This window comes from Microtus ochrogaster, chromosome 4 (assembly GCF_000317375.1).
Source record: "Microtus ochrogaster isolate Prairie Vole_2 chromosome 4, MicOch1.0, whole genome shotgun sequence".
Taxonomy (NCBI): domain Eukaryota; kingdom Metazoa; phylum Chordata; class Mammalia; order Rodentia; family Cricetidae; genus Microtus; species Microtus ochrogaster.
The window spans coordinates 68,976,629-68,987,409 of NC_022011.1; the positions used below are offsets into that span (position 1 = coordinate 68,976,629).

The 10,781-nt window shown below is 43.4% G+C and overlaps 2 non-coding genes across 2 annotated transcripts; one reads left to right on the top strand and one right to left on the bottom strand.

Annotated features, from left to right (window-relative positions):
* The first annotated feature begins 9,464 nt into the window (after positions 1-9,464).
* Positions 9,465-9,536, top strand: Trnaa-cgc. Its single transcript has one exon. It is a non-coding gene; the product is annotated as a tRNA-Ala (tRNA).
* Positions 9,537-9,792: 256 nt separating this feature from the next.
* Trnag-gcc lies at positions 9,793-9,863 on the bottom strand. Its single transcript has one exon. It is a non-coding gene; the product is annotated as a tRNA-Gly (tRNA).
* Positions 9,864-10,781: the final 918 nt, after the last annotated feature.

Below are 10,781 nucleotides of genomic sequence, written 5' to 3' on the forward strand. Positions count from 1 at the left end.
AAAATAAAAAAAGTTAAAAGCAAATCTTTTTTTTTTATAAGCCTCCAGTAGTCTCCTTTCTATATTTTCAACACATTATATCGGGAGTCAGTTCTCTTCTCTGCCATGTGGGCTCCAGGAATCAACGCAGGTTGTCAGGCTTGGTAGCAGGCACGTAATGATGTTACCAGCCCCCATTTTTGTAAAATAAACTTTAGGTTGTTGCCTCTACAGAACTGTACATAGGGCTCTCTGGGTCCTGCGATATTTCCCAGGCCTTGCATGAGCTGGAACTTGCCTGTTTCTCAGTTCCAACTCTTGCTTTTCATAGCCCACACTACAGTGCACGCTTGTTCTCTCTCTCTCTCTCTCTCTCTCTCTCTCTCTCTCTCTCTCTCTCTCTCTCTCTCCTTCCTTAAACCCATCTTCATGGTTTTGCCTTCTTAGTCATTGTCTATTCTGATCCTTCTGTTTAGAATGCTCTTTTGTTCCCCCTGTGCGTCTTCTGCTCACATTTTGTCTCATCAGACTGTTCCAGACGCCTTAAATATGGACCAAGTTTCCCACCCCATGTGCTCATGTACAACCCTCAGCAATTTCAACCATATCCTTTCGCACTGTTGATGATTTCTTTGTTATTTATATTTATTTTGGAGACAGGTCTCTCTATGTAGATCCAGATGGTCTCAAACTCATGGCCAACCTCCTGTTTCAGCCTTCTAAGTGCTTGGATTATATGTATGTACGGGCAAAGACTACCCGCATTTGTCTCGCAAATAATTCTTTTGCATTTGGATGTTAATCCTTTGGCCTTAACTGAGGTCAGGATAGGAATGGCACTAGGTGTGTTGCTATGAGATGTCCCATTCTACAGTGGGGCTTAGTATGTGGTAGGTGCTCAATAGAGATCTGTTTACTGAGCAATGAATAAATTTGGGGGTAGGAACAAAAATAAAATAGAAAGAAACTTTACTATTTGTGAAGGTCATGGTGAGTTAAAGATATCTGTGCCTCTTGTTCTTTCTTATATCCAGATGCACTTGCTTCGAAGGAAATTTCTTGGAGGTAGGTACTAAAAGGTAAAGCACGTGAAACATCTGCTTTAGTAAAAGAAAGGCAGGGACTTGTTCCAGAAAATAAAAATCACTGTAAATTGCAGAGCACTTCTTAGAAGAATTAGCACTCAGTCTTTTGGTGATAGCTGTCACTGGAGATAACCAGATGTTGCTCATGTTACTCACTCTCATGGAAACAATAAGTCTGGAGTTTTCTACCTGACTCCTCAGGGCCTCTCATATGGTAGACCAACACTCTATCACTGATACCAATTCCCAGACCTTAACCACCCTTTGAAAGCCTTCTCTTCCTACAGGGATCTCTGAAATGATCCAGATTTCCTGTCTTTGAAGCCCCCCTTTTTCATTCTTTCTTGGTCTCTAGGTTCCCTATTTCTTCCTGTTCATTCTTGATGTTCCTCTTCAATGCTCTCTTTTATTTCTAAGGCCCTATTTTCTCAATAGCAGAGCCTCTCAGCTGCACTGTCCCTCCCTGCCTTGTCTGTCCTGGAATTCAGCATCCTCCTGTTTTAGCCTCTTGAGTGCTGGACTTTTAGGCATTTATTACCCAGCCTGACAGATTCAAGATCATACACATATTTCAAAATCTCTTTTATTATGATGATAATGTTTTATTTTTGTTTTTCAAGACAGGGTTTCTCTTTGGAACAGCCCTAGATGTCCTGAAACTTTCTTTGTAGATCAGGCTGGCCCCAGACTCAGAGATCTGTATGCTTCTGCCTCCTGAGTGCTGGGATGAAAGGCATGTGCCACCATGCCCAGCTCAAATGTTACTTCTTGTCTCCAAAGACATGTTAGTATCTACCTAAGCTCTCCTAAGGGAGAGATGGCTGAATTCCAAGCTGCACAGAGGAGAAATGGAGTTAATGACTACCACTAACACTCACCTGGATACAGCGGCACACACCTGTACCTAAGCACTTGGCAACTGAGGCAGGGAGATCACCAGTTCAAGAGCAGCCTGAACTACATAGTCAGGTCCTGCTTCAAAAATAAAACATATATTTCTTTGAATGCTTTCTTTTTCATGAGCACTTTGTATATAATTTCTCAAGCCAGAAAACTAGATACCACTTCCTTCTTTCACAATTCCCATCCATTATATAGTCTTAATCAATTAATATTTAGTGGGCTGGTATTAGAAATGTCTTACATCAGCAAATTTGTATAGTCGTCTTAAAGCATATATATAGCTATGTAATCGTTGCATAATTATATTTAGTTATGTGGTTTAATTATATATGTATTGGGCTTATTTGCTATGGAATTTTTTCCTCGGGATTCTATATGACATTTGCAGTTTTATTTTTTGTTTTTGAGATGGAGTCTCATCTTTTAGTCCAGGCTGGCCTGGAATTCACGATGTAGATTAGGCTGGCCTCTCAACCTCAAACTTATGTTGTTCTTCCTCTTGCCTCAACTTCCCAAGCACTGTATTTACAGAGGTAAACCAATGTACTCACTACAACATTCATTTTTCTTTAGAGATCTTATTTCCATTTTGTTTATGTTGGTCTATATGCAGGTTCCCACAGAGGCCAGAGACACTGGATCCCTTGGAGCTCAGTTTAACAGTATAAGTAAATAAATAAATGTTTTAAAAAATTCAAGAACTTAGTGTCTGGGAATATAGCACGTTGGTAGAGTGCTTACCTAGAATGCTCAAAGTCCCAAGTTCAATCTCTACCACGGAATAAAAAGAGGGGGGGGGGGACTATAATACGGGGCAAGGAAGATGTATTTGATCCCAGCACCCATATGTGGGGTAGCTCACGACTACCTTAACTCCAGCTTCAGTGGATACACTTACACACACACACACACACATATATATTATTCAAGCGGAAGAGAATTGGGACATGGTGGCACATGCCTTTAATCCAAACACCCAAAAGACAGAGACAAGCAGATCTTTGTGAGTTTGAGGCCAGCATATTCCACATAGTAAGTTTCAGGACATCCAGGGCTACATAGAGTGACCGTGTCTTCAAAAACCATAAGAAGAAAAAATAAAAAGAAAGAAAGAAAAGAAGTAAAAGAAAGCAACTGGAAGCCTGTCTTTGGGCAGTTAAACTTCTGAACTCAGAGGACAGGCTGTGGTAACTTTCCCCTCTTGATTTGGCTATGGCCAGTGACAAATTAAGTAGAAAGCAAGAGGAAGTGTCGAGGAAGATTATTTCTTTCCTGTGCACATTGCCTTTGCTTCCTTTCCTTGGGAGGCTAAGCAAGCAAAAAAGTAGTGTAGATGCTCTTTACCTAGAGTTAACAGAAAGAAAGGGGTAGGGGAGAGAGAGAGAGGAGAGGAGAAGAGAGGAGAGGAGAGGAGGGGAGGGGAGGGGAGGAGAGGAATAAATAAATTGCTGGCTGCTGGTAGGCTTCTCTGCACCAGCCTTGTTAGTAGTGACAAGAATCGCACCTCCCCCTTTGATCTATAAAGTTTGACTAACACTGCTTCAAGCACATATATCTGATGTCTGCCGGGTCACATGGGCCACATTTTTCTGTGTGTTTACTTCCAGAGAGAATCATGACAATCTTCCTTTTTATGAATTAAAATTTAGGGGAGAGAGGGAAGAAATGAGGGAGGGAGGAAAAGAAGGAAGGGAGGGAGGGAAAAACAGAGAGAGTTGCTTAACCTTCAGTGAGTATTTATCAGCCACTGAAGTCCCAAAGCAGCCAGCTCAGAGCTAGTGTGTTGAGCCCTCCTTTCCTTCCTCTTTCTCTTTCTGCACTTGTGTGAAGCTTGAATTAGATCAGGGTCTGGCTTAGAGGATCACGTTTCTGAGTGAGTCTTTAGGAGAAGATACGCCTTGGGATAATAAAGACCTTAACTGCTTTCTGTGGCCATGAGGCCAGCTATGGGTGAGAAGATCTCCTGCCGTAGAATGAGGAGCAGATATTAAGGGCAAGCAGTATTCTTGGAAGGTACAACTTTGGGGTACAGGCATGAGGTTGAGGTAAGTTGGGTTGATTTTTGTTTTCAGCTGCTCTCCTTCTGTAAACACAGGGGACTGTAGAAATAGGAGCGGCGGGCTGCGTCCCGGCACCCGGCCGCCCACATGGCTAGCTCTACCCGAAATAATTACACGGACACTGTGTTCATTTAATCACCGCTTGGCCCTTTAGCTCTAGCCCTTACTGGCTAATTCTGATATCCCGATCAACCCATCTCTAATAATCTGTGAGCACCGGTCTTAGTGAGCACCGGTCTTACAGGGAGTGTATCTTCCCAGGAGCGGGGAGCATGGCGTCTCTCTGAGGCATCTGCTCCCGAGAGCAGAGCTGTGGAGTCTGACCTCACTTCCTCTTCCTCCCAGCATTCTGCTCTGTTTACTCCTCCCTCCTGTTTTAACCTATCAGGGCAAGCAGCTTCTTTATTTAACCAATGACCTTCCTCCATCAGGGGACTTCTAACGCTCATGAATGTTTGTTTCTGTTGTACTGCAATGTACCTCTGGACTCAATTCAGTAGCTAACACAGGTATCACTCACTATTGCAGTTCGTGGGTAAGATGTCACCTGAATGGCAGTTTCCTATCTCTGCCAAAGATGCGTTCCTCTCCTTCTGCATCCATGGGAAATGGTTGCTGTCGTCATCTGCTCTCCATCTTCTGTGCTTCAGAGATTTCTGTTATCAACATAAAAACACAGTGTGTATGAGGAACCTCCCATAGGATTCCATCCCTTAGATACTTTCCTCTTCTTACAATTTGCATGTTGCCATCGATCCATTCCTCTTGCAATCATGTGACTTTTAGGACGTCTATTGCATTGTGCAACCATCGCATAACCCAGTTTCATAACACCTTTATCCTCCGGTAGAATCCCGTGTGCCCATTTACCCTTAGGAGTTCTTTGTACCACTGTCCTCACTGAACTGTAAGGCAACACATGTCACAGACATGCAGATACCTAGCGGTGACAAGTCTCAATCAGAGACAACCATGAGAAACTAAGCATTCCATTTCTAATGATGGGAGATAGAGACTACAGAAACTCCTAGGGTTGAAAAGATCGTTTAACTTCAGAAAAATGTTTCATAGCACACTAAGACAGTTATTATTTTACTCCTCCTAATCTTAAAATAACCCTCTGTAAAGCTGTGTCCATTGACACTTTCCTGATGTATGAGACTTTTGTGAACCCCCCCCCTCTTAAATACATTACTCCTTCTGTTCTAAGTTACTTGTGATTAGAATCTAAATCTGCAGCTTTCCACGTAAGATCTAACTTACTGTTTGATGAACACTTCTGACTCTACATGTAGACCATGATCACTATAATTTTTCACTTTGGGATACATATTGGAAAGAGTAATGTTTATTAACTTTCTCTGTAATAAATGTAATCAGCAGCTTTCTTGGCCCTCAGATTGGTATTAATGATAATTAACTGTGGTGGTGAAGAATCACCAATGGTTATGGCCCCAAGGAACAAAAAAAAAAATGTTTTGGAAAAGCTGCTTGAGAAAAGCAATCGGGATTTTAACTCAGAAAGTTACACGCACCAAGCATACCGCGTGCCAAGTGCAAATCGCACCCCTCCCACTCATTGCCTGGCCCCCTTCTTGAGCCCAGAGTTGGCAGCAAATCAGCAGGGTCGCCCTGCTTAAGGAATCCATTCATAAGAATGTGGGGTAGAGAACACAGAACCCGAGAATAAGAGATGCTCAACTTTAGCACTAAAACACCTGCCTCCACCAGTTTGATTTTACATTAAGGAAAATAAGGAAGAGAACTTGGAATGAGTCAGCTCCATCCTCCAGCAGCACTAATTCCTGTGGGGATGGGGGAGCTCTGGGCAATGAGCCTTCCACTTGCAGAATTATGGCAGCCTTGGATGTTCACACACAAGTGGAGAACTTGAGAAAGTACGCGCTTGAATGCAATGATACTCTACTTTGGCTCCTATGAGACTTACCTGGAAGCCTTTCCAACATCTCATGCCCAGGCCACCCTAAACCGGTTACATTAGAATATTTGGAGATGAGATGCAAGTACCAGTTTAGTTTTACAGCCTTCCTAGTGATCCTCATATGTGCTAAAGGTTGAGAACCACGGACTTAGTGTTAGGGTTCTCCTGTTTACACGGAAGGTGTGCGACTTTAGGTCCTTTGCTGCACATTGGAATCATCTGAAGAATTTTCAAAAGATACGGCTGTGAGGAAAATGGAGAAACTTGGACACTGGGGACAAATTTGCAGTTATAAAATGAACAAGCCCTGGGATCTAAAGCATGATGTAAACTTTGAAGGATATGTTAATTAAAATGCAGTCTTCACATGATGTGCATATATTCCAAATCATCACATTATACATGGAGTCTTTATCAAATAGAGGCATGTGTTTATGGACACATTGCTGCTGGACTCACCCTCAGAGACACTAACTCAGAGTTGGTCCAGGTTTGGGCTCAAATAAACAACTGCATTTTTTTTCAAAAGCTGTGCCATTGATTTCAAGGCACGGTCAGGAATAAGGAATAAGTCCACTTCCTGGACCGAGAACGGACACCTTAACTTGTGGCTGGCTCTAACGGAGGGCTGAGCAATACCTGCCAGATCATGTGTGCTCAGAGCTGAGACAAGATAAGTTAACGCAGTACTAGAGACAAATACCGCTTGCTTTAGAAAGAGGTTTGAGTTGCTTCTAGTGGTACAGGCTCGAGCTTTCAGCTTTTTGGAAGGCTGAGGCAGGGGGATTGAAAATGCAAGGTCTGTTTGAGCTACAGTCCATGGCCCATCCTGGGCCAGAGTGACACCCTGTCCCAGAAGAAGAAAGTGAGAAGGGGACTGGGAATGCATCTCAGCTCAGGAGATGAATAGCTGCCCTATTATCTCTAAGTTCAGTATACATTATTGGGAGTGGGGAGAGCGCTCAGAGTAGCGATGCACATGCGTGAACATGTACACATGTGTGCATACATCTCAGTATCAGGTTTTTGGTAGGAAAAAAAATCTGGGAATATAAGAAAATTTTCTCCAACCGAATATAATGTAAGGGATGTAAGGAGCATAGGAGACAGAGTGTGGTTGTTTGGATAGCTTGGTTGTTTTTTAAATTCTATAGTTAGGGATATCTGATCAGCCTTTTCAAACCTTGAGCTTGCTGAGGCTCAAGGTTTATTTGCATACTAAATGGATGTGGTTCAAGGAGTTTTCTGAAACACGCCTCTTTTTTCATCTCTCCATCAACACAGTCGTGAAATGGTCCCATAAGTTAAAGCTATCTTCCTGGGCTAAGCCAGACCTGTGATACCGCTTCACAGTCCCTGTTGGTTTGGAGCCTAGGCATCTGCCTTCTCGGGTGAATCTCCAGGCAGTGGTTCTCAACCTTCCTAACACTGCGACCCTTTAATACAGTTCCTCATGTTGTGGCCCAAACCATAAAATTATTTTTGTTGCTACTTCATAACTGTAATTTTGCTACTGAGTGGTGTCTCATTTCCTAAGACCAAACACATATTTCGAGATCCATAGGTTGAGAACTGATGCTTTAGGGACTTGGGGTCTGTGGAATTGGAGGAGTAGCATTTAAGATGAGGTTTCCCTATACTTAGATCTGAAATCTTCAGAGTTACCGAGAGCCCAGCCTAGCAGCATGTGCCTATTATCCAAACACCTAGGAGGTAGACAGAAGGATTGTCCAAAGTTCAAGACCAGCCTGGGCTACATTTAAGATTCTGCCTTAGAAACCACAAAAGTGGAATTACCTGAGAAAGAACTATGAGAAAGGAAAGGTCTCAGGTAGTACCTGTAAAACAGACAGAAGACAAGGAAAGGCACCCCAAGGAATTCCAGAGCAAGTACCCAGCAACAGCAAGCACCCCCAGTTTCCCTGGTGAAAACCTTGGGATAGAGACCTGGATCTGCCTCCGATTTCTGATTCAGGATCAGCTTAAGAAATGTGTGTCTGATGCCTTGGGAAGGAACACCTGGGCATTCTTAGGTCTACATTAGACCTCCTTGATAGCTGTCTAACTTGTTCCTCCGGACTCCTTTTTTCTACTGCTGAATTAGATCCAAGTAAGACTTGTTCTCATTAAAAAACCCGAATCGGAATTATCATTTGTTTAAATTGTTGTGAGCAAACATGGTCATTTACTTATTCTTAATGCAGGGTGTGATTATGAAGCTTGTGGTTTACCCAGTGACTTTGACATTTCTACTTTCCGCTCTGCCTTTTGCAGAGCTGACCTCTGCACGAGCCAAGGGCGAGGCAACTCCAGGCCCAGGCTCTGCTGCAGCCTTTTGGCCTCAGCCTTACAGGTTGACGGAAATAAACTGACGCAGCCCCATCTACACCAGGTACTTACCCTGCCGCCATTAGCATCAGAAGCAGCTACCACAACGCCTCTCCTCCTGGAGTGGAATCTGTTTTAAATGCACCTGGAAGGAACACACACCTTACTTCACTCAAAGATAGCCGGCCCATCGGATCATCTAGCTTGCTCCCAGCCGACTGAAATTTTAGGGCCGAGGCACGATTAGGTCAGGGAATGTCGAGGGCATTAAAAGAGTTATATGCATATCAACTAGTTATACGTGCATCCGCCAATCCAACTGGCCCAAGGTGTAAATATCAAAGTACTGGAAAGACTATCTAGAGAAGGTTCTCTACCCTACCCCACTTATCCTTTATACACGCCTAAGCCACCAAGAGGGGGACAGCATGGTTTTGTTTCAGCCTGAGCCTCATGCAAAAGAAGAACAAATAGCAAAATCATTCTTCAGCTGCAAAAAGTGGCCATAACCTCCATCTAAAGAATCTCTGTGGATCTGGTCCTCCAAAAGGCAGAGCAGGAAGGTTAAAGTCACTGGGTAAAACGGAGTTTTGATGTGGTTTTCCTGAGACGTAGGGGGTTTCCAAAGGTGCAGGATGCCTAGATAAATCTATAAAACTCTTAAATGCAGAGACAGGCCTATGCAGCAATAGGTTTTTGAGTCATTTGAGTGGTGCCCACAATTCCTCCTCCTCCACCACCACCACTACCACCACCAGCGGCCCTCCCCTAGCGGACTTGAAGTCCGGGTCTGTAACCACTCAACAGGCCGCAGGGATCTCCGGCGCCTGCGCAGTAGGCTCACGGAGTTGGGTTCGGTAAGGAATTGGGCGGCGGGATGGTCCAGGCCCTCTGGTTGTTCAAGGCTCCCGGCTCCGGCGGACCCCGGGGAAGCCGGCTAGCAGCCCTCGCTGCGACTCGCGTTGCGGCTAAATTTCAGCTGCTGGTTCGCTGCAAGGGGCCTGCTCAGGGGCAACAGAAGCGCAGGCTAAATCGAGAGCACAAAGAAAGAAATGCGCCGTAGAAACTTGTACTAGGATGAAGTCAGACCAAATCCTTGTTCTACGCTCTGGAGCGGCGCTCAGTTGCATGAATGAGTATGCTTGTTAAGACCGTTGCTGCAGGCTGGGGGATGTAGCTCAGTGGTAGAGCGCGCGCTTCGCATGTGTGAGGTCCCGGGTTCAATCCCCGGCATCTCCAAGCAGCCGCAAAGGGTCCAGCTTTTTTTTTCTATCTTTACCAACGTTTTGCTCACAACTAACACACCAAAAAATAAAAAACAAAACAAAAAGGCCAAGAAAAATCTACAAAATATGGAAAACAGATACGTGTTTGCTCGAAGAGAAAGTGAAACGAAAGATTCGGAAAGAAAACTCGTACTTCCGTTCCTCATTAATGCTGATAATTTCACAAAAACAAGATTTGTGCGCCAAGAAAATCTCAAAATATCTCACATTGCATTGGCCGGGAATCGAACCCGGGCCTCCCGCGTGGCAGGCGAGAATTCTACCACTGAACCACCAATGCAAGCATATGAGAGTTGCTTCTCTCATACTATACTAGGAGCTATTAAATTTGTTAATTGTATGTTCATTCAAAAATCAGAAAAAACGAATAGAATTTTCTTCTTACTCTTGTTTAGTTTTTATCTCTTACATACATTGTATTTGGATTTTTTTTTTTTTTTTGGCCAACCACAGGATTTAGAACATGGCACAGTAATTTTAATTCAATGGTCGCTAAATACTGGCAAAACATTAACATTTTAAAATTCTCACTGTTCTAACTTTTGTTAAACTTTGAGTTTTCTTGTTCTTGACAAAGGACACAAGTAAAGATTTTGTATTCTGTAAAGGATTACGTGATCACCGGCCTGTGTATCCCACCCCTTTTGGTTTTCATCAATTGTTTTAAATACTCAGACAAAATTACACAGTGGAAATTTTTCAGAATTGGGAATAGGAATCACGGATCAGAAACTTGGAGTTATGAGGAGAACGCCGAACTGTCACACCGACCCCCCCAGAACTGGGAATCATTACTTACTCTAACCAAGTGACCTGGATTCTCTAAATTGTCCCTGTTTCGTTTGTGGAATGACAGTCCCAGGATCCCTTTCAACTCAGAATGAGTCTGAATCTGCGCTTGTTTTCTTGGAAAGGGGAATTGCCGAGGAACAACCAGTATAGATAAGAATCAGGTAACAGGGAAAAAAAAATGAGTTCAATATAAATATGTGTTTGTAATTCATAGAAGACTGTGGATTGGGGCATCCCTGGCTTGTTTGTTTTTTGAATGAAAATTTCAAAAATTGTGATGGGCCTTTGACTAGTTGAGGAAGATTCCAGGAGAAAATAAAATACGAGCTATACTAGCAGTGACTATATCTGAGGCTTGATGCCTCTGTTGCAGGTGGACTTCACCCTAGTGAAGTAAATTGCTGTA